The following is a 24,405-nucleotide window of genomic DNA, read 5'->3' on the forward strand; positions in this document are numbered from 1 at the left end:
ACCTTTGGGTTCTCAAAATTTTATAGTGAAAAATATTTGGAGATTTTTTTTCTGTAAATTTGGAAGTTCCAGATTTTATACATATTAGTAAAAATAAAATGGAGAAAATACCACCTTAGATAATGACTATGAGAATGAAATAATGTATTTGAAAACCTCTAGTATACTGTAGACAATAAATCTTAACTATCCTTTTTGTCTTCCTCTCCTGTAATTGAAAATGTCAGTTAAATACAGCATCACTTTAGTTTTACCAGCTTGATAGGATGTTGCCACATGGATAACCTCAAAAGAAAGATCCTCTAAAATTCAGAGTAAATAAAGCAATTAGTCCCAGACATCAATGGCATGGTTTTTACTTCACAAGTGAGGAAACTGTGTCTACAGGGTTCTGTTATTTATAAGTAGAAGTTCATACTGATGTTTGTAAGTAAAATCACTTGTAATTGTCTGCTATTAGCTCCTCATTTTCTTTCTCTCATTGTAAAGTAATTCAGCTCTTTACCTTTTACCCTGTTGTAGAATACTTCCGCATGTAGAACAGTATGTTGATGGTTTAGAACTGGTTTGGAGCAGGAGTTACAAACTAAAGTGCTAATGAAGCCCAGAAAGGGATTGTAACTAAGTAAAGTGAACCACGTTTAAGAAAAAAAGAAAAGTAACACATAGTTCTCTAAGCTGTCTTTAACTTTCTCAGTTTGGTAGAGCATGGCTACCAACATCCAGGTTACATCCTTTAAATACCATTCCTCACTCAAAGGAGCCAGGATTCCTGAAATGGCAGATTCTATGTCTGGGAAAATGTACATGATGAGATTGGGACAGTTTGTCCAACAGGTAACAAAAGAATTTTTGAAAGTTCACTAGGGTGAAGTCAAATTAAGCAACAGACAAAAAATTATAAACCTTAGTAAAGACAATAACCTCTACGGATTGAAACATAAGAAATATGTTTAATTACATGAGCTCATAATACTAAAAACTACAAATTAGTCTCAAATGGGGGTGCTAATTATTTTGAGAAACTCATAAATAGAGGAAAAGAATCAAGCATTTATTCAGCCTTTCCTGTAAGAACTGTACCACTACATAAACAAATAATAGACAAGAAGATGTTTTTCTTATTAGAGGGATTTCATGTATTGAATGAAAACAGAATAGTTTAATTAGACTATCAACATTTTGCAATCTTTATTGAGTTGATGCCTCCTGGCACTGAACACATACCAATGAGAGAGAGAACCTGAGATTTTGTGCCTCTTGATAGAATATACCACTACCGATGAAATATTATTTCCAAAATTTTTTTTTAAGATTTTATTTATTTGACAGAGATCACAAGTAGGCAGAGAGGCAGACAGAGAGAGAGGAGGAAGCAGGCTCACCGCTGAGCAGAGAGCCCAATGCGGGGCTCCATCCCAGGACCCTGGGATCATGACCTGAGCTGAAGACAGAGGCTTTAACCCACTGAGCCACCCAGGTGCCCGTATTTCCAAAAAAAATTTTAAGCCAGTTTACAAGAAATACAGACAATAGAGGAACATGCTAAATTTTATCATAGTAAATCAGCAAATTTCTGTGACAAATATTACAAAACAATCAACTAGGTTTATTGAACAAAAAATAGAAGAATGAGACAGAGGAAGAGGGATTGAGAGAGAGAAAAACAGATATGGAGATGGGAGAGGCTATAAATTAGAAATTATTTTAAAGATAGCAATCAATTACATCATGTAGACCTTATTTTAATCCTGATTTAAACAAAGTGTGCCAATTGGAAATTTTAACACACTGAATAATTTATATATAAATGCTTACTGCTAAAGTTTCTGTGTGACTATACTATGATTACTTGATTATCTTATATAAGTGTTCCTATATTTTATTGTTATGTGCTAAAAAACAGAGAAAATCATAGGGGGTCAGGGATTTCTTTTTTTAAATAACACAGTGGAGGGAAGTGGGTGGCAGATATAGATGAAACAAGATTGGACTTAAGTAATGACAGTTAAAGCCTTGAAATAGGGTCATGGAGTATTATTTAATTATACTGTCCACTTTCCTACATGTTTGAAATGTTTTATAATACAAGACTTTTAAAATTAAAAAAAAATCTGAAATAAAGAACTACAGAATGGATTTAAGAAATATCTCAGTTTTGAGAGCCTGGGTGGCTCATTTGGTTAAGCATCTGCCTTTGGCTCAGGTCATGATCTCAGGGTCCTGGGATGGAGTTCCATGTTGGGCTCCCTTCTCAGCAGGAGCCTGCTTCTCCCTCTCCCTCTGTCTGCTGCTCCCCCTACTTGTACACTCTCACTCTCCCCCTGCATCAAATAAATAAATAAATAAAATCTTTTAAAAAAGAAAAGAAATATCTCAGTTTTGCCTTAATTCTACTGTAAGCAAAACAACAAAATGAGTATGATGGTAAAAGGCAACTGCCTCCCACCCATGGGCTTAGGACAGTGGAGACTGGCAGGGACTGTGCAGATTGAAGGGTGCACGCCCATTGCAAGAGTAGTGCCCATGATCCACACTGTGTATGGCAGCCAGGTGCATAATGCTAGATTTCTGATGTTTTCAGAAATGCTCTAAGTCGACATATGTAGTAAAATTATGTTTGGTGTTAAGTGTTGGCAACTAATGCAAATTTCTTTTAAATCATTCTATGGGTATATACTATATAGATAAAACGGAACATGCTATATTGCAAACTCGGGTTTATAAGGAATCATCACAGTATCTTAACAACTGGCTTCCTCATCACCAAAGGGGAGTCACTTGTCATAAAACACCAACAGCTAAGTCTCATAGAATACTGCCAGGAGCCCCTTGTTTGAGCTACACGCCTTTGATTCACCCCGTTCTGCCATGTCCAGTTGTTTTTTTGGGGGTCCAGTCTCTCCAGATTGAACCTTTGGCTGGAATGAGGACTTGACTCTTGACTCCAGACCCCCTCCCACGGACAGTATTAGTGGGACCTTCAGAGTCTCAGGATGCAATCCAGCACCGCTTGCAGTGAAATTTCCATAAACCCTCATCTCTGTCCAGTACCACAAGCACCTATAAATTTTAAATTACCTATATCTATTATTGTCTCAACAATTAAAAACACTTTAAAACTTGCTTAAATCATAAATCATTTATTTATTTGTGGTCATTCTTCTAATTTCCTGAGCCCAGCTATGAGGCTTTGGTGCTCTCACACTGACTGATGTTGGAGGGGGGGGGTATGAAAGTTTCAAGCATACCCTAATTAAAAGAGTTTTAGTTCATGTCTCATTTAGAATTGGTTTTTAGTAGCAATTTTTCTCTCCATTAAATACTTTTTTTAGCACTGTAAAAAACCCAAACAAATAGATACCTTGTACAAGAGATTCTCAAAACATAACTGCAGGATAAGATCAGTGGAAGATCCATTAACAAAAGTTTTAGTTGTGTGGAGGGGTTTGGTCTGTGTGTGTGTGTGTGTTCTGGTATAATTACTTTGTCACTTGTGTTGTTTTTTTTTTTTCCTGTTTTTCTGAAAAAAATTCAATTTGTCCTTGTTTCATTAGCTTAAGCTAGAAAAATCTCTACTTAACAAAATCTCTAGAACTGTAGCAATTCAAATGTCCTTACATTTAAATTAAGCATTTATTGGCTCATACACTCAAATTAGTTAAAAAGAGAGAGAGAAAGAGAGAGAGAGTCATTATACAAAAGAATGTGCTAGAAAAGAAACATTTTAGACCCTATTAGGAGGTTCTAAAAAGAAAAGAGGTTTAGTTATTTTCCATATATTAAAAAGACTCAGAAATACATATGTATTTATAAAGGAGAAGTTTAGGTAAACTAAAATACTTATTTTGGCAAGAATCATATACTTTATTATGAAAGCATGATTTATTTCATGCTGATTGAAAGTTATTTTTGTAAGAGCTTCAAGGAGATGTCTACACCTTGAGCTTTACAATGAAAACTGTTCTCTTTTTTATTTTGTTCAAAATATCTTCTCATATATGAGTATACCTAACTATAAAGCATGATACATCTTTCATATGCTATTTACTTGAGTGAGAATTTTAAGCAAATAACAATATGTATTCTACTAGAAAAGAAGGAAAAAATAAAGACAACCAAATCAGACCTTAAAGAGGGCATTTATAAAATGATCTCATCCTCAGTAGATTACCCATGCCCTACTGTCTTAGCAGTGAACATTGCTCCCAAATCAAGAGATATTCAGAAGACCCAAGAAGTTGTTGAATAAAGAGAAACATAAGAGATTCTCACTAATCGTTTTCAGAGGGACACTAAAATAATATGGATAGTATTAATAATAACTATACAATTCTCTATTCCTATTTTAACTGCTATGCCTTCCTCTACCTACACAAATATGCCAAAACTACAAGGTAGTACTGTTCCTAGAAAATATTAGTTACAACAAATATCACTCTTGACCATTCCTTATTTGTATCCTTCTTATCATGTGTCCATGGCAAGGGTTAATTCCAGTAAATTCATGCGATGAATTTAATCTGACATTCAGAACACTGCCCCAACCAACATCAATCTTCTGTTTTTAGCTTATACTTTTAAATGGCATATCTGCAATATCCCAGGGGAGACAGAGCTGAAAGAACACAATAACAGAGAAATCTGAGCCTTAACAAGCTGAAAATTTTCATATATGTTCTAAGCCAACAAAATAAGATTTTATATCAAGGGCTTGTCAAAATGTATCATTTGCCCTAAAGACAAAAAAAGATAAAATACAGGCAGTAGAAAACTCATAAGCAAAGTTTTCCAAAGTTTTTTCAGAATCAAAACACTCCAAAAAGTAATATAATATTATTTATGAACTAAGAACAAATATAATATCAAGTTTCTGAAAAAAAAAATGTCAAATGTTGAAATATAAAAGGAAAGAAACTCATCACAAAATGCAGATGATGCGTTTGGCACCGCAGAGACACAAACACTTTGTGTATTGGCAGGTGCTGCAAGAGAAGCCTGTCTGGGAAGGTGTGCAACAGAAGACCGAGGATTTCCAGACGTGTCGGTGATAGCAGCAGATGGCAAGGAGACATACAGAAACTAGAGGCGAGTGTGACACGGAGAACGCCTGCGTAGGAAATGTGGTACAGAGGAGAGGTGGCCATCTGCTCCACAGACACTGTGTGTGGACACTGTGCCACCACACACTTGAATCTTTGATTCAGAAGGCCAGGGATACAAGACTTGAAAGAAGAACCGGAAATGAAAACTTTTAAATGTGCAAGATTGAAGAGTCTGGTGGGTCAGGATGGCACCCAGTTTCCTTGGTGAGTCTAACTGTCCTCACAGACCACTCAAAAGATGTTATTTATTTATTTATTCAGTCATTTAATCATTCGTTCATTCATTCATTCATTCATTCATTCATTTAGAGAGAGCATGAGTCAGAAGAGGGGCAGAGAGAGAGAATCCCAAGCAGACTGTGCACTCAGGACAGAGCCTGACTCAGGCTCGTTCCTACAACCCTAAGATCATGACTTGAGCTGAAATCAAGAGTTGGAAGCTTCACCAATGGAGCCACCCAGGTGCCTCTTCTCACAGACCACTCTAACATAGATGGCAGTTGGATCAGGGAATTGTTTCCTCATGACAAATACACGGTCATAGTAAGCATCTTCATGGGAAGTGCTTCCCTATCAAATTTCAAGTCACAGGTGGATGGTTTTGGACAACTGGCATAAACTAACCAGAAACAAGTGCTAAGAATGAAATAAAAAAGATTTTTTCAGTTTATAAACTTGCTTTCACTTAGAAACTAGTGGTTGTGTCCACTGGGAATCCTTGGATGTCTCTAAGAACACTTAGAGACTAAAGACTACTTTACCATTATTTGGATACTGGAGATTTGCTGATGTGTATGGGTGTTGGGCTGCAACTGTGATAGGCTTATGGGCTCTATTAACTGCCCAGAGCATTTACAAAGAGAGCACATGGGAAGTGTGAGGTAGATTAATGCAACTAATTTCAGCTAATGAACAAAAAGAACTATATACTCAATGAAGGATGCTTGAGGTTTCAGCCACAAAAAAAGACTCCAAACGTACACGTGCATCTGACTGAGACTTCTCTGGCAGAAGCAGAGCAAAAAAATACCATGACCTTTAATTTCTGAAAGTTTGACTATAAATGATTAAAGGATTTAATTTGGGTCTTTAGTTTCTCCCTGAAAATACAGTAATAGGAGGAGTTATAGTGTTCAAACTCAAAGCAGATGTATATTGTTGGCATTAACTTACTTACATAAATTTTATTCTATCATTGAGGCTCATTGCCTAGTCTCAGATGAATTATATTGGACAACATGACTAAGCAAGGTTTAAAAAAAGAAATCAAATAAATGGTGAATTCTTCAGCCTGGGGAAGGTTTTCTCATCCTCAGTGCTATTGACATTTTGAACAGATAATTCTTTTTCAGGGAATGCCCCATGCATTGTAAAATGTTTAGCAGGATCCCTGGCCTGTAGCCACTAGATGTTTGTAGCTCTATCTCCCCCATCCCCCAGTTGTGACTACTAAAAATGTCTCTACATATCGCCAAATAGTCCCTAGAGAACAAAATTCTTCTGATGGAAAACCTCTGGCCTGGAGTACAGTGTGGCCTTTAGGTTAATTTAATTAATGCCAGGCTCTGACTCATTTCAGAGCCTTTTTAACAGAAAAGTCTAAACTGTTAACCAAAACACACAAGGAAAGTGGGCTTTTCAGGAAACAGCCTCGTGAAGATAGAAACTGGATTGCCCTAAAATTTTCTGTTTTCCTTTTCCAAGGGAGAACACCATATGCATACTTAACCACACAGAGAGTGATCAGCGTAACAGGTCATGGGAACCAAACCAAGAACCATATTCTACCCCTTTCTCCCCACATTTCTGCCCAGTCTCCTATAGAATAGGAGCCAAGAAAAAATGAGTGCCTTATTGCATTGGTGAAACTGGAACTAAGTAATGCCATTCCCTCCATTACCAGATTATATAGGTTCAAGAGCCAGTGAGTGGGAATGGAAGGGATCCCTCTCACTATTACACTTAATAATGCACCCAAGGAATTTTTGGTGTCTGCCCCCACAGCCTTGGACTTGGTGATTTGAAGGACCTAGTTAGCAAGGGAGAAGTGCTTCCAATAAGAAAGGTAGTCATGCTCCAGGTAACTGGAAGCTAGGACAGCCCTCTGCCAGTGAAGACTTCACCTATCACTGAATCAAGAGGCAGAGATGGAGGTTACTCTATTCATCAGAGACACTGATTCCGATTACCATGGGGATCAGAGTACTAATTCTCCTACTGTCTCACAAATTTGGAAAGAAGTTCTTGGCTATAGCTGCATTCTTGACTCCTTAGGACTATAGCTGCTACCAGGCAGTTCCTGTGGGCTCCAGTAATACTGTTTTATCCCCTTTGCCTTTTCAGTTTTAGCCTTCCATAATTGCTAAGCCAAAACTGTTGCAATGAGCTGCAAGAATCTGCACAGGGTGTCTATCACGTCTGTTTGTCCTGTTATGTCTGATTTCTTCCCCTCTCAGCTGCCCCCTCATTCCCTCCATCCCACCTACACAGACCTCCTCAGTGTTGCTAAAACACAGCAGCACCCCCTGCCCTGGGGTTTCGTGCTTACTCTTCTCTCTACCTGAAACGCTTTTCCCTGATGCCTGGGATCATCTCCAATATAGTCCAGTGGAGAAGGAAAGATGGGAAGGGAGGCCATGAAGCCAGTGGCATAGAGGAAGCAAGGTGGGCTGTGTGGTGAGGATGGGCGGGTGAGCCCTCCTACACCCCCTACCTCTGTTACGTTTGAATTTTCCATTATAAAAAGTTGAAAAGAACCTCTGGGGTGGGGTCGGAGGCGTGTGCTTTAGCAGGTAGCCCGTGTGGTGCTCAGTAGGAAGCTGTTTGGGAACCCTCGCTCTGGTGCCCGTGAAACTTCCTCTCTGTTCCGCAGAGTAGGAGGTTGCCACATAGCTCTGGTTGCAGTTTCTCCTCATTCCTCCTGGTCGTGTTCTGCTCAGGAGCCTCTCCTTACAAGTCCCTGCTACATTCTTAGAATCTTTTCCTCTCTGATTTTCACCTTGGCTGTTCATCCAGTCTGCCAGCTCTTTATCTTCTTTAATAAGCCTTACAGTTTTCTTCAAAGCCTTTTGCCAGAAGATCAGCGGGCTTTCTGTCCTGCTCTCACATAATTAGAGTGCCGGGGGCAACAAGATAAACACAGAATATGCCCTTCAGGTCACTGGAAACACTCCCTCCATGTTTACAGTTCTGAGTTTACAGATGATCTACAGCTCCTCCTGCTAAATTGTCACAACAAAATGCCCTGAAATTTTTCTCTTGAACTTGCTGACACCGAGGATGTTAGATACTCCTAGGACCCAAGAGGGCTATAATCCTGTAGCACATAGCAAACAGCTGTTAGTTTATGAAGGTGTTGCTAATTAACAATTTGTATCAGCTAAATGTCAACTAGGACACTTCATAGGCACCATAAACACACGAAGGCGGTGGAGCCAAATTTTCCTAATTCTGGACATCTTGCCTGCTCTTCTCTGATGGGCTCCTTTTTCTTTTTCTTTTTCTTTTTTTTTTTTTTTTTTAACTATTACAGTGTAGTGAGCTGAGAGTTGGAGACAGATCAGCCAGTATCCGTAAGTTCTTAATCTTCAATGCCTTTATCTCTGAGATGAGCGGATCCGATGAAGAGATCTGATGATCTCGGAAGCCTTACTACCCAAAGTCTGCTCCCCAGTCTAGCAGCACTGGCAGCCCCTGGGAACTGCTCAGTATTGCATATTTCTAGGCCCCATTCCAGACCTACTGAATCAGTCTTTTAAACAGAACTTCACCATGGTACTTTTTCATTTCTGTTGTAAGAAAGCACCACAAACTTAGTGACTTAAAATGAATGTATTCTGTTATAGTTCTGATGGTCAGAAGTTTCGACACAGATCTCACTGGGCTAAAATCAGGGTGTTGAAAGGCTGCTTTCCTTCTCAAGGCTCTATGAGATCATCTATTTCTTTGCTTCTTTTAGCTTCTAGAAAACCTGCATTTCTTGGCTTCTGGCTTCCTCCCTTCATCTTCAGAGCCAACAGTTTTGTATCTCTGACCTTACTCCAGAATCACATGCCCCTTTAGTCCTAAACACAGTGGGGAGAAGTTCTCCACTTTTAAGGGCCAATGGGATTACATTAGGCCCATGTGGATTATCTAAAATAATCTTGTCATCTCAGAATTCTTAACTAAATCACATCTGAAAATTCTTTTTGTCGTATAAAGTAACATATTTCCATTTCCAGGTATTATGATATAGGCATCTTTGTGGGCCATAATTCTGCTTACCCCACACGGAATTTCAAGAAGTTCTACTAGTTACAACATATTCAACTATAAGGAAATACATGGGATTCTTTGATTTGTTGTTCATTACATTTTCCTGTTATAAGCTGAATTGCATCCCTCTACTCCTCTTCCCCATCCCAAAATTCATACGTTGAAGTCGTAACCCCTAGTATCTCAAAATATCACTTTACTTGGAGATAGGGCCTTTAAAGAGGTATTAAGGTAAAATGAGGTTATGGAGCGGGGTGGCACTAATGCAAAATGACTGGTGTTTTTATAAGGAGACTGGATTAGGAAGCAGACAAGCATAGATGGGAAAAAAATCACATAAAGGCAGAAAATACAACCATCTATAATGCAAGGAATGAGACCTCAGAAGAAACCAAACCCAGCAAGACCATGATCTTGGACTTCCTGCCTCCAGCCTGTGAGAAAATAAATGTCTGTTGTTTCAGCCCTCCAGTCTGTGATACTTGGTCATGACAGCCCTAGGAAATTAATATGTTCCCCAGTGCAATTTCAACATGCTTTGAGCCAACCATCTACACTCTCATCCTTACTGCTTTACTATTGAGCTACAGAAGTCCTCCTGAACTGAGTTTAATCACTCTTGTACCTCTCTGATGTAAACTCGATCAGTGTTACACAGAATCATAACCCAGCCTACTTACTTTCCCTGGTGACTCAGTTTGTGGAAAACATGTTCATCTTTCTTAACAAAATGCATAAACTCTGCTCAGTTCTTTATAAAATCTGGTTGCTTTACCCAAGATCATGTGCTTTTAATTATTCCCTCTTTTCCCAGGATTATCTGTCATCTGCCGGTGAACCTTCTCTAACTACAAAAACACTGAGTTCTACCTGTTCAATAGAACCACCACCCTATACCTCTGTGAAAGCACCACTGGAAAAAGTAATCTGTACTCAGCGTCTGCATTCTTATCACCAAGTCACTGCTTCACACCTCACAATCTGACTTCTGTCCCAAACGTTGGGCCAGAACTACCACCTCTGCTATCACTGGCGACCATTTTTATGACTGCCAAATCTAGTAGTCTCTTCTCACTTCTCATTCTCTTTGATCTGGCTACACTTTCGTCAGTGTGATGGTACTCTTTTATAATGCTGTACTATTTCTTTTTTCTTTTCTCTCTTCTCTAACCCCTCCTTCTTTGCCTCTTGTACTAATTCCATTTCTAAAAATGGTCAGTGAAGCCTTACCATGTTGCAGATCAGTGCTGATTCCCACCCTTAAAGAATTTGCTCTTTCTCTTTCCTACCTGAAGTGGGCTCTTCCCATGTTTAAATGCAATTGTTTCCCAAAGATCAGTCCTTTATATTCTCAGTGTTTATGGTCTTTCTCATAATAATGTCACCCCTAATGATTATGACTAAGTCTTCAGTACAAATTATTCCTAAAACTCTATTTCTTTTCCATCACTTTCACTGTTTTTCTATTAGTATGTTGCTCCACTGTTTCATATTCAATGTCTGAAATTAAACTCCATACAAATTAGCCAAAATTGCACTTACTGAAATTATGCATTGAAAAAGATAGAATATATAATATTAAATATCTTGATAGACTTTACCATTTGGTTAAAAGTAATAATTTAAATTTTAATGTGGGTAAGTGCAAAGACCTACAAATATTAACGATATAGACACAATGATGAAAGAATAGTTCTTATAAAAGAATCTGTAAAAGGAGGTATGAGACTACATTAAAAAGCTAGTAAATCTTAGACCGTATTTAGAGACCCTAGTTTCTAAAGCAGCAAGAAAGAAGGGCATTCTGTTGTTGTCTGGGCAGATAATACTAGAGTCAAACTTTTGAAATATTTGTTGGAACTTACGAATGATAGCTAGCCAAAGAGCATGAGTAAAAACAATCAAGAGGGAGGGTATCTGAAAATTGTTTCTATGGCAAAACATTAAAAAAAAATAAAAAAGGAAATACTTTGGATCAAATTGCTAGCTTCCCAAACCAAAAGAAGCTGAAAATCGACAAAACAGATGAAAAAATATGCTGAAGACAGAGAGCATTGTTTAAAGCAACAAATGAATTGGAAATACTTAAAGCACAACTGACAAAGAAAGATAGTAAACTTCAAAAATGATGAGAAGAATGAGATCAACTTGTTGCAGCTTTAGAAATACAGCTAAAAGGTACTGATCTCCAGTAACATACAGAAAAATAATGTAACTGTACAATTAAAAAAGATTACATCGGAGACTTCTGATACAGAAGAACAAACTGTAGATAGACATTTGAGTTCAATAGATACTGTCAGAGTTAAAACTGAACCTCAAACAAGTTTTGAAGTTCTATGAATGAAGTGAAAGAAGGTTCTGTAGTCCTTGACTCTTGTGAAGTTTCAACAGAAGATAATCAAACTATACAATTTCCAAAACCTGAGTTAGAGATTCAATTTACACCTTTATAGCCAAACAACATGGCAGTGAAACATCCTGCTTGTATTTATTTCACCAGTGACAGATGGTTACGTTTTCCAACACCCAGAAGAGGAAGACTAATGAAATGGAGTAAAGTAGTATATTTCTAAGATGGTGAAGAGCAGAAATAGCATTAACCATACACCAGAGGCTCTCTGCCAGGACTGGGTGAAAAGTGAAAGTAAGAAAAATGCTATATCCAGAACTAATTTGAAATCCCCTATTTTTGAGCATAGAAATTCTTCTGTCAAGAAGGAGCAAAAGGCTTGCACACATCTGTCATCTTCTTTATGGAGTCAAGCATCCGTAGTTAGTATAAATTAGGCCTCTAAATAAAAAGAAAGAATGCTACAGAAATTTGGAGACTTCTTAGAACATTTTCCAATAATTCTTCAACCAAAAACAAAGAAAATAATTGAAACAATGAACTCTTCAGTGTTCTCAAATATAGAAGTTAAGAAAATGTGTCTCAACCAAATCAGGGCAAATGGAAATTATATACAAATGAAATTTCATTTCCTATTACATATATTTGGCCAAGTGATTTTGAAGACCCATAAAGTGAAGGAGAGTAATCATTAGATTCTCAATGACTTTGAACTAAAACAGCCAAATAAATCACTTATGTAGAATATTTTAATATAAATTTTATGTTCATAATCATAACTTGCATCCTGACTTTTCAAAGATAATTATATGTATCAGGATGCATTAAATCCTTCTGTATACACATTATTATTTGATACATGGTATAATTTTAATTCAACAAAGAAAATAAGTCAACAATACCAAAAAAATGGCTAGCTTCAAGTGTTTGAGGAACTGACATGTTAAAATGTGGCTATAAAGGGCAAAACACATGATAAAATCTGACTCAGTATGGAAGTTCTTTCTAACAATGACATTAAAAAACATATACAATTGCCACGTAATGGTCTCTGCATCACCAAAATTCTACATTTCCAAAAAATGTCCAAGAATTTAGGGGCTATGTTGAAGAAACTCCATCTAACTGATAGACAATGGACTTTGGATTCAAATAGTATTGAATTCACACACTGGCTTAGTGACTTCCACCCAGGTCATCTTGGAGAAGTTGTTTAGTTCTCTCAGCTACATCTATTCGTATATAAAATTGAATAATATTAACCTTGAGTATTGTTAAGATGATACATAGTCCATGTCAATCATTTAACTCTTATTATTATAATTGTTAACAATGTATAGGTGGAAATTTTGACTAAATTAGGCCCAAGTTCTTTCTAAGATCCTATGATTCCATATTTTCTGAAAGCCCAATGTATAACATTGTCTAAATACAGCTGACCTTTGAACAACATGGTTTTGGACTGTGAGGGTCCATTTATATGTGATTTTTTTTCTACCAACACAGTAGAGTAACTGTAATGTATTTTCTCTTTTTAATAATATTTGCTTTTCTCTAGCTTATTGTAAGAATATAGTATATAATACATAGAACACACAAAATATGTGTTAATCAGCTATTTATGTTATCAGTAAGGCTTCTACTCAACAGTAGGCTGTGAGTACTTAAGTTTTGGGGGAGTCAAAAGTTATACATGAATTTTCAACTGTGCAGGAAATCGGTGCCCCTAACTCCTGCTTTGTTCAGGGTCAATGAAGTAATTGGTTTTCTACATTACCATAAGAGTTATTTCATCCCTGTGCTAGAGAAACATGTATGAGTATATATGAATAAATACAGATGATAGATAGATAAAGATAGATTTATTTTAAGAAATTGCCTCACACAGTTGTGGAGACTGGCAAGTCCAAAAATCTGTGGAGTGGGGTGGGCTGGCAGACTAGAAATCCAGGGAATAGGTAATGTTGCAGTCTTGAGTCTGAAAGCAATTTAGAGGCAGAATCTCTTTTTTTCTCAGGGTATCCCAGTCTTTCTGCAAAGGGCTTCAGTTGGTTCCATGAGACCTGACCACATTATGGAGGGTAATTAGCTTTATTCAAGATATAGTGATTTAAATGTTAATCACATTTGGAAAAACAACCACCACCACCATTTACAGCACCAGACCAGTGTTTAATCAATCATCCTGGTGCCATAGCCAGGCAAAGGTGAGAGCTAAAATTCATCATTAAAATCCCCATGTACCCCAGAGTGAGTGGCACAGTGGCAGATGATGGTGTCTTCCCATTGGGAGAAATAGACCCCCTGACTGCACATGGTGACCTTAAAGGTTTCCTTTCCAGGTATCTCATCATTTTCACTGATCAAATAGATCTACAAAGTCACCAACTGTGTAAATGTATTCCATATTCTATTCTATTTTCCTAAAATGATCATTTGAATTGGGAATCTGATTTGGAAGGATTACAGCTTTGTTAGAGTTTGCTGCCAAAGGTGACATCCTTTCATCATTGACCATAGTTCCTCTGGTATCAGGTCCCAGTGCTGTGAGTCACCATTCACCCCTCCAGAAAAGTGTAAATGATCAGTATGCTTGATCTCAGGAAAGTCAAATCATATGCCAGCTCTCATTTTGACTCTTCAATGTCTGCATTCATATCCCTGAACCCCTTAAAAAGGCAGAAAACAAAATGACTCTTTTACTGGACTGGCAAGGATTTGTTTCTCTATTGCAATGACAGTGAGCCTAGGGAAAGAGCTGAGAGAATTAGGTTATTTCAGGTTCATGTTTTTCTCTGAATTATACATATAATGTCTCCATGCCAAATGAAGCATCTAAAGTTAAGACACTTCAATTATTTCCACGTGAATTATTTTTAAGGTTTTCAGTATGATAATTTTTTTAAGTCTGTATTTTGGAGCTCCGGATTGAAATATTTACTGAGAAAATGGTAAAGTATCTGACATAGTGGCTGAAACTGGGTGATGAGTACCTGGGGATTCCTTATACTTTGCTACTTTATGGGTTTAAAATTTTCATAATAAAAAGTTATAAAAATTTCTCTATGGCTTGCTGGTATTTTACTTATATTTTTAAAATGAGACAAGCAAGTATTTTTCAGAATACCTGTTCCTTAAAGCTACAATCAGTGCATGTCAGTTTATATTTTTAAACTACATGACTATAATTATTAATTTTACATTTGTGTGTATACATGTACCTACTTCTACAAGTTTCCAAGCTGCTCCCTCTAGGGAAGAGGCCAGCCATTTTCAATAGAAGCACAATTCTTAGTTTTGGGGCTTAGCAAGTTAGTGAAAAAAAAGTTCAATAAAGCATCCCATATAAATAATTTTCAACACTCCCATGAGAATTACTGAAATCCTGGCATGTGTATTGGGAGATATCTGGTATTTGGAAAGGATTGCCATTCACTACAACTACGGTTATTTCAGTAGTTGCCTCTACTACTCATCTCTGGTCTTGGCTTAGTCCTCCACTGTGACCTCAGGGAACCTTACAAAATATACAAAAGAAAAAACAAAAAGTCCTTATCTTTGCTGTCCATGATTAAACCAGAAGATTAAGGAAGGATGAACTTCTTTAGTGATTCTGTCTATGAACAGTGACTTAAGGCAAAAGTCATTAGTCTCCTCTGTAGACAAGTATGTAAATAGCCTGACTTCTCCGAAAGAGATCTGTCAACATAAAGGTTGAATTTAACGGGTTGCTTTCTCAGAGCTTGAACTAAGGTCTTCACCTTGCAGCTCACTTAAATTACCTTGTTCTATTTGATGGGGTTGATAAATAATATACCTACTGGATCATTGCAGAAAAATTCTCATTTTTCAAACAACATTTTTTTTTCAGTAACAGTTTTCTTCTTCAGTAAACTAGCTTTTTAATGTCATCTGTTGTATTATTGCAACTTCAGATCTTCTCTCCTAAATATATAGCTCCTGCTGAGCTAATGGTTTTCTATTTTCATCTTGCTATTTATAATGCACTGATGTTTCTTACCAAGAATCTTTGGTTTAATCCACAAAACTCAAATCGACCATCTGAGACCATTGCCAGTGCTGAAGTATTACTGTTATAATGTCATTAGTCAATCATAAAAATGGTTTCTATGCACACATTCATTTCTAAATTATGTAAAATAAAATCTTCCAAAGCTTTCAGATTGCAGCCCACAATCGGTTTTTGTACTTTAAAATACTCCAGACATCTTGCTGAAGGAGTATACTGTTTACAAAAATTATTCTTGCCCTCATTTTTTTTCAATGAATTTAAAAAGCATAATTTAGAAATTTATTACATTTGTTTTTCTTCCTTTACTATGTCATCAACACGGGCTGCACATTCTTTGAATTGCAGTAAAGAATTTGGCTGTCTAGACAAAACAAAATAAGAACACAAGGCTTACTTCAAGTAAATCACTAACTTGTGTTAGCCAACAATAAGCAGAAAGATTTTCCCAATACTTTTGCTCTATTTCATTGGAGAATCTAGGATCTAAGGACCATATTCATTTTATACTTTGTCTTCTACCTTTTTCATTCCATAAATAAAGATTTTTAGAAAGAGAAACTGCCAAAAGAAAATGCAGAGATTGGCTAGAATTGTCTAATATATCTTTATTAGCTATATCTTCATTGGATAAATTTATGCCCGATGTACAATGCAAACTTTGCTGACCAAACCTAGAAGCAAGAGATGTCATCTGTTTCCCTAACTTGCATTTAGAAAGCCTCAGTCCCAACCCTTGTTTATTAGAGTAACATCACAGCCTATTTAAGGGAGAAAGAGTTTGAAGATATGTGCATGGCCCCTTTCTTTTACAGAAACCAAGGATACATCAAAGGAGAAGTGAGTAGACCATAAAAACTTCTGCCCTAGAATTGAAAAAGCTAAATTCACAGTAAGTTAATTGTATATGGAAGGAAAATGATTACTTTTATTATATGTGTATCTAAATAATTTGTTTAGTAAGGCCTCCTTAAGAAGCAAAGCCCTTGAAATTTAGGTCTCCATCTGTTCCTTTTGGTAAAAATTAAGAAACACATGCAATTTTTGTTGTGGTTAGCCATGACAAAAAACACAGAAGCATGCCTTATAGCGTCTCTAAGGGGATTTTTAAATCCTCACAGAGATTCCTTAAGCAGAATTACTAATGCTAATTTTGTGATGCTCTATTAGTTTTACTTGTTTGTTAAAACAATAACATTCAAAACCTATTGTCTTCAATCTAGACTTACCAAGAGAGATTTCTAGTTCCATGTGGGAAAGATTACTCCCATAGTCCCCTTACAAGCAATTCACTAAGTAAGGCAGTGAAGCATCCATCTACACACTGGCTGTGACTTTAAGAAACTTTAATCTTCCTGTATTAAAACGGTTTTATCTTGATATGAGAAAGCCCAGAATTCAGAAGTAAACTGGACTGTTTACTACCTGCCCTGGTGTACTAAACTCTGAAGAAATTTCACATCTTCTTTAATGTGGTTTGGTTTGTTTATTTGTTTGTTGGCTTTTACCTCAAAACTTCTTCCTGTAGAATCTTCATCGACCAATCCTTTCCAACACGCATGCACACACACGTACAGACTTCATGCCTACAATGCTTCAGACTTAACATCTGAAATGCAGTATCCCAAAAAAGCTTGTCCTCAGGATTATAAAAATTTAGCAGAGACTGGCCTACCCCATCATGAAATTTCTTTGAAGTTTCATGTCTTAAGATCTGTATCTTTTCAATTATCACAAATTTTGCATTTGATTGAATACGTCTCTGTTTTAACACAAATATTATGTCTCAAAGAACCACGTGAGCAAAATTGATATTCCAAGAAGCTCTGTGTCCTATGGCTTCACATACACAGCGATACGGGTCATGGCACTTGAGTTTGAGATTCTGGAAGTACAGAATGTACGTTAGGAAAATTGAGTTGCTATTTCATGTAATCTGCATCATTGCCAATCTCACTTTCACCAGGCATCCAGATAATTTCGACCAAGTTCCCTTGGGACATGGAGCCAAGGTGGGCAGTAAGCAGTCTTCTAAAAAGCAAGCGGTAGGTAGAGTTTAGGGCAGGCAGACAGCTGAAGATTAGGGGAGTCATTCACTTCCTTATTCACTACCTTCTGAGCTCCAGGCACTGAAATAGTTAACTAGGAGGAAATACAAAGATGGATAAATGACAAAACCTAACCGAAAAAAACTCACCAACTAGTGGAAGAAAACAGGCACCTACACTCAAGATTATAAACCAAAGTAAAAAGCAAAAAGGTGGAGAAACTTGCTGAAAGCTCTGGAATGAAGGAAGGGGCACAGAAAGAAAATCCAGTTGATTTTGTTTTTTTCATTGTCTTAAGAAATTTAAGAATTGTTTTTAATTTCTGAAGCACTGCTCAGAAACTCAGCGAGAAATGTGAAGAAGGCAGGTTTGTTGCTTTCTCTGGATTAAGACAGACCTTGGTGTAAAGAGGTCATGTCTGACTTATTCCAACAAGATCAATTCTAAACACAGCCTGGTGAAGGACTGATTTATTCCAATAGGGTAGGAACAGTTTTATTGCTTTTAAAGACTCCTCTCAATTTAAACAAGCAGCTTCCCCCTAGCGTCATGGTCAGCTTACAGAGGTCTTGCTCCAAGGAATAGGATCTCTGGTAACAAACTGGGTAAAGGGACAAACCTGAAAGGTGAGGTTAGATGTCCTCTCAAGGTTAATAGGATGGAGTTTGGAAATAAGTAGAAGTAGTCAAGAAAGACACCCTACGTTGCAATTTTGAGCAAGTCAGTGTACAAGGTGATAGGAAACAGAAAGAGAAATGGAATTTTTGTGGGGATTAGGAACAGAATTTAAAGTTCAGATTTGGACACGTCGGATTTATCATGCCTTGCAAGCCAGCAAAATGGATGTATAAAGTCTTCTATTCCGCTTGTAAGTCTGGAAGTTAGCAGAGAGATTGAAACTACAGATTTCCAGGGGAAGTTTCCAAAATATAAATAATGACAGAAGCTATGAGAGGGGATGAAGATTACTTAGGAAAAATGGGTAGAATAGGGAGTGAAGGAAACCAAGCCATAATTCCTAGGGAAACCAGCCTCTTTACAGATGGGTAGAAGAGGAAAGTCAGCAAGGAAGACTGGATAAAAAGTGGCCTGAGAATGAAGAGAAAGATCACAAGAGTGCATTTTCCTAGAAACTAGTGAGAGAGGTTTTTGGAAGAAGGGTGTGATCAAATGTGTCAAATTCTTTTAAGGAATCAAGCAAGTCAAAGGTGGATGTGGATATTGTTTGTGATCTTGATGGATGCAGTTTCCAGGCAGTGGTAGAGAAGCAGTGGTAAGAAGCACATTGTGGGAGGTTAGGAAGTGAAGGCAAAAGGTATGGGTAACTTGTTCAAGCATCGGTAGGGGCTGTAAAAAGCAAGAGAGTCAATTCTTTGAAAGAGATGTGAGATCCAGGAAGGAGGATGATTTATTGGTTATTCTAGTCTTCTTCCTGTTCATTTTTTCTTTCTTTTCTTTCATTCTCTTTCTCTCTCTCTCTCTTTCTTTCTCTCTTTATGACCTTCCTTCCTTCCCACCATGTACTTGAATCCAGTGAGTGAGAAAGAGCAAGAAAGTGGGAGAAATTGGAAACTGAAAAGGAGAGAAAATAATTTTCAGGTCTAATGCAGGGGTCGGGGAGAAGCCTCAGTGAGGAAGAGGCACAGCTTTTCCTTTAAAACTTAAGAAAGGGGAAAGAACCGTGTGAGGAGTATAGCCGTGTATAGGTGTGATGCTGGAACATTGAGACAGGTTTTATCGGGAGGCTTCTATGTTCTCTATCAGGATCCTCTGCAGAAAATGAGGTAAAAAGTGGAGGGAAATGGTTGAAGACCACTGTTTGAGGGGATCAATTAGATTTGAAAGCACTATAATGAAGAACAAGAGGACACCTTATTCAGAAAATAGAGAAAAATGCCTATCAGTGTTCATGACTGAGCAGAATTGGTTAACTAGGGGACCCCTGGGTGGTTCAGTTGGTTAAGTGCCCGGCTCTTGTTTTCCACCTGGGTCATGATCTCAGGGTTGTTTTCATGCAGCCTCAGCACTCAGCATGGAGTGTGCTTGAGATTCTCTCTCTTCCTCTCCCTCTGCCCCTCCCCACTCTCAATAAATAAATAATTTTTTTTTTTTTAAGAAGAAATGGTTAACTATGAATTTAATGAGGGTTAGTCATTCTGGGGTTTTTCATTTTGTTTTGTTTTGTTTAAATTTCAGTAGCAGTGCACAGAAGCTCAGAAAGAAATGTGAAGAATGCAGGTTCATTACTTTCTCCACCCTGAGACCTAGATGTGAAGGGGTAATGCCTGGTTTATTTCAACAAGACAAATTCTAAAGCCATCCTCATGAGTAACTTGATTTATTCCAACAGGGTACATTTTTGTTGCTTTTAAAGACCACCCCCCGATTTAATCAAGTTGCTTCTCCCTGAAGGAAAGATCAGGTCACAGAGGCCAAAAAAGTGATTTTTGGCTATTGAATCAAGTTAATGAACAAAACCTGAACGACCAAATTAAACAATGTTAGGGGAACTGAGATACAACAGAGTACATAGAGAATTCATTAAAGGAACTAGTTCTTAGAATGCATTTGATCATACAAATGATTATCTACTTAATATGTTGTACAAAACCAGAGAACAAGGAGCTAGACTAACTTGATAGGGTATCATTGGCCATGTTCTCCTAAACTCTTACTACTTAAGGAAAATTGGTTTGAGAGTTGAATTCACAGATAGGAATTAAATGGCCTCAATTGTGTGGATTGAAGGGTTGCGGAGTCAGGCAGATTACATAATAAAGCTTTGTAATCTTAGAAGGTCGCCTTCCCCACCCTCTATTCCCTAATCATATACTCCGGGCCTTTGTGTGGTATCACCAAAATGATGGGTGCTGTAATGACTACATGGGAATTTAGAGGATATACTGTGATCATGAGCAAATATATCATAATGAAATGAAGAAAGAGGAACACAGAAGAATGACAATAGAACCAGAGAGAAAGAGAGGTCAGAAGTTCAAGAAATTTCAAAGGAAAATTTCGAAATGAGAATAAAAACTGAGCGAAAGGGCAGAAGGATGTAGACATGCTAGGAGCCCGACTGACTTTTCTTCGAATATAATACAACAGAGATATGTACACTAATGTAAGGGGGGGAGAACAGAAAAGAAGTGTAACGAATGGGAGTCCAACGCAACGTCAACAGGAGGAAGCAATCGCAGAAGCCCTGGGGAACCGGTGGGAATCTACCAGAGGGAGAGGGAAGCAGCAGTAAGGGACTGGAATCTAGAGCATTGGTTCTTAAATACTGCAGGTCCTGTTACTGCTCTTAAAAATGTCTTCAAAAATTTCTCAGACCTGGGGTGCCTAAGTGGCTCGGTCTTGAAGCGTCTGCCTTCGGCTCAGGTCATGATCCCAGGGTCTGGGGATCCAGCCCCTCATCAGGCTCCCTGCTCAGTGGGGACCCTGCTTCTCCCTATCCCACTCTCCCTGCTAGTGTTCCTGCTCTCACTGTTTCTCTCCGTGTCAAATAAATAAATAAGATCTCTTGAAAAAAATTGCTCAAACTAAGATTTATCATAACAATCCAATGAAAAAGAAAGAACCATATATAATATAAGAACAAGAAAAATTGTGCACTTTTTAATGTGATTGGCACAATGACTATTTTGATGTGGCTTTTATTTAATAATAATGAGAATATACATGTCATCACATTATATTTATAGACCTCTGAACTTTTGATGCTTTGGTTATAAAAGTTACAAATACACTATCTTACATGTAAATATGATTCTATCTCCTACATTGCCCTAAACCCTTTGGAAAGGCTACTGCTTGTGCAATTCAAAAATTTTCAAACTTCATTGCCTCAAGTTATATTGGGATTAATAAAAAAAATCGTAGAAATTATTTTTTTCCCATGGCTCAGCATGCCTTTATTACCCACTTTGAAGCCAGCAATCAATTATGGGGAATCCTGTGATAATCAGGGCTTTTGTTTTTAATTTTTATTCTTTTTCCAATGAAGTAGTTTAGAAGCTTGCAGGGAGAAATCTTTGGAGGACGCAAACAGCTGTTACTGAAGCAGCCTGGGTATCTGGAGTATTGTTGGGACGCTCTGACCCAGTTGATGGGGCATGTGGGAGAGCCATGTGACATGAAGCACAGCATCAAGAATTATCCTAACGGTAGACAACATTTATGGACCACCTCCTGTGTCCCAGGCCTAGGTGCCAGACTCCTTGTCACTCTTATTCCGTTCCATCCACATGGCAAGTTCAGGATGCAGGTCTCAGCACAGTTGTTTTGCCAATGGGGAAATTCAGCCACAAGGAGACTGTTAGAGATCCCCATGGTCCGCACTTTTGTAAAAATCTAGACAGTAAATATCTTAGGCTTAGTGGTCCAAGAGGATCTATTACAACTACTCAATTCCACTGTTCATAGCTCAAAAACAGTAGTAGTAGACAATATGAAAACAAAGGGGTGTGGCTGTGTTCTAACCCAATTTTATTTATCAAAACAGGTAGAAGGTCATGTTTGTCCATGGGCTGTAATTTGCAAGACCCCTTGATTAATCTGTGAATTCATAAACTAATTAGATCATCTTTCATATAAATACAATAGTTTATGTAATCTAGGTTTATTATTTGACTAAAACTTTCTAGAACAGGGCTCAAACTATAATTATTTTCTTTAGGTATTTACCCACCGTTAGAAAAAGACTAAAACAATTTAGCTGATGCAAAAAAATTTATTTACACTTTATGAAACAGACTCCTTTTGAACAACTGCAAAATGGAGCAGAAGGCTGAAAGCTTTTTGTAAGATAAAAAATTAAAAACAAAGAAGAGAAAAATGGAAAATACCTGATTGGTTGGGGCCACACAGACAATTTGGTTTGGAGGAGAAGGAACAGGGAAAAGTACAGAACCCAGAGTTGACTTGGTTTTTACGGATTTGTTAGCTTAGTGTTTGAGGACAGATGCCAAGGAGAGCCTTCACAGGGACACCAAAATTATCTGAGTTCTGATTTGCTTACATGGCACCCTGGGCAGGAGCTTCTCCATTTGAGGCCAAGAAATTTATTTCAACACTACTAACTTGTTGAAATGTAAGCTTTTTGAGGACAATGACTTTTCTCCACTCACTGTTACACCACTAGTACATAGTAGGTAATATACATATATATTTAATAAATAAGTTAACAAATGGATTTATTATATAAATCAACTTTATTTGCACAAAATAAAAGTTAATAAGACTTCTCTGAAATAGAATTTTTCTAAAGAAGTCTCTGAAAGTTACTATGCCTGTTCTATGTGCATATTTAAGTAAATGTCCTGCCCAAATATATTTATCAAAGGATAATGAGACATACCTTATATCAGTAAGTCACTAATTAAATTACTGGGGTGCTTGGGTGGCTCAGTTGGTTGGGCCTCCAACTCTTGGTTTTAACTCAGGTCCTTATCTCATGGGTTCTGGGATCAAGCCCTGCATTGGGGCTCCCTCACTCTGGGGGTTCCCAAGCAGGGGGTAGGAGAGAGGGTCTGCTTGAAAGATTCACTCCCTCTGCCCCCTCCCCCTGCTCGTGGGCACTCTCTCTCTCTAAAAAATAAAACTTTAGATAAATAAACAAGCAAATAAATAAATTACTAATTTGTTACTCTACAAAAGTAGTATTTCTTTCTCTTTGCATTTCTTCTTTATTATTAGGTGGCAACACCCTTCCCCACACCAAAAATACTGTTTTCTTCTTTTTGCATTCCTACTCTAATAATCCTAATTCTTTTTGAAGCTACAGGAATGATTCTGCTTATCAGGGAAAAGCTCAAAATGAAACAGAAAATTTTAATATTTTCATATTCATAAGATTTTTTTAGGTTCCTTTTTTAAATATTCATAGTTATTTTAAAAATAGAATAAATGCCTGGCAATCGGCAAGGCAACTGCTCTACCTTAATGAGGTATAACCAGGCTGTTTGTCCTGCTTTCCAGCTTCTTCTTTAACATCAGGCCTGAATCCTTTCTTTATAGACATCCAATGCTCCAAGTTGTCCCCATCTCTCTGTTTACAGGGCATGAACAGGGGGATTTTATGGGTCTTTGCAGGGATATGCTCATGGTTGTGGGGAGGAGGGACTTGCCTGGCAAAATTCAGAGCATACTGCGTGTCCTTTTACTAGATAGTCCCCCAGGCGGTAGGCAGCTTGGCCTTGGACATAGGGCTTGTTGCACTTTCCATAGACACTGACTTACAAATGCTTCCTGGCAAAGGCCATCAAGTTTCTCAGCCTCTCTGCCCTCTGCATCTGTTGAAACTTCCACTTCTCCACAAACACAGGCCCCAGCTCCACTTCCTCCTGCCTCGCCCCCGTACACCCACACAGAAGTCACACCCAGCCACCCTCTTCCTTCTGGAGTCACCAGCCCCTCCTGAGGTAGGGCCGGGACAGAGGGTCCTCAGTCTCTTTCCCTTTCTAGGCCTGTTAACAGCATAATCAGTGTTTTACAACCCTAGGGGCTTTCCTTTTGATACTCAAGAGCCTTTCTGAAAGTGAACACAAAACAAAATAAACAAACAAAAATCCTGAATATTAACTTTCTTTCTCTTTGCATACCTGCTTT

At 37.7% G+C, this 24,405-nt stretch overlaps 1 pseudogene; it reads left to right on the forward strand.

The window, feature by feature from the left end:
* The first annotated feature begins 708 nt into the window (after positions 1–708).
* On the forward strand, positions 709–12,445 carry LOC106006753 (annotated as a pseudogene).
* The last annotated feature ends 11,960 nt before the right edge of the window (positions 12,446–24,405 follow it).

The sequence above is a fragment of the Mustela putorius genome, unplaced genomic scaffold, assembly GCF_011764305.1.
Source record: "Mustela putorius furo isolate JIRA1106 unplaced genomic scaffold, ASM1176430v1.1 tig00003863_pilon_pilon_pilon, whole genome shotgun sequence".
Classification (NCBI taxonomy): Eukaryota; Metazoa; Chordata; class Mammalia; order Carnivora; family Mustelidae; genus Mustela; species Mustela putorius.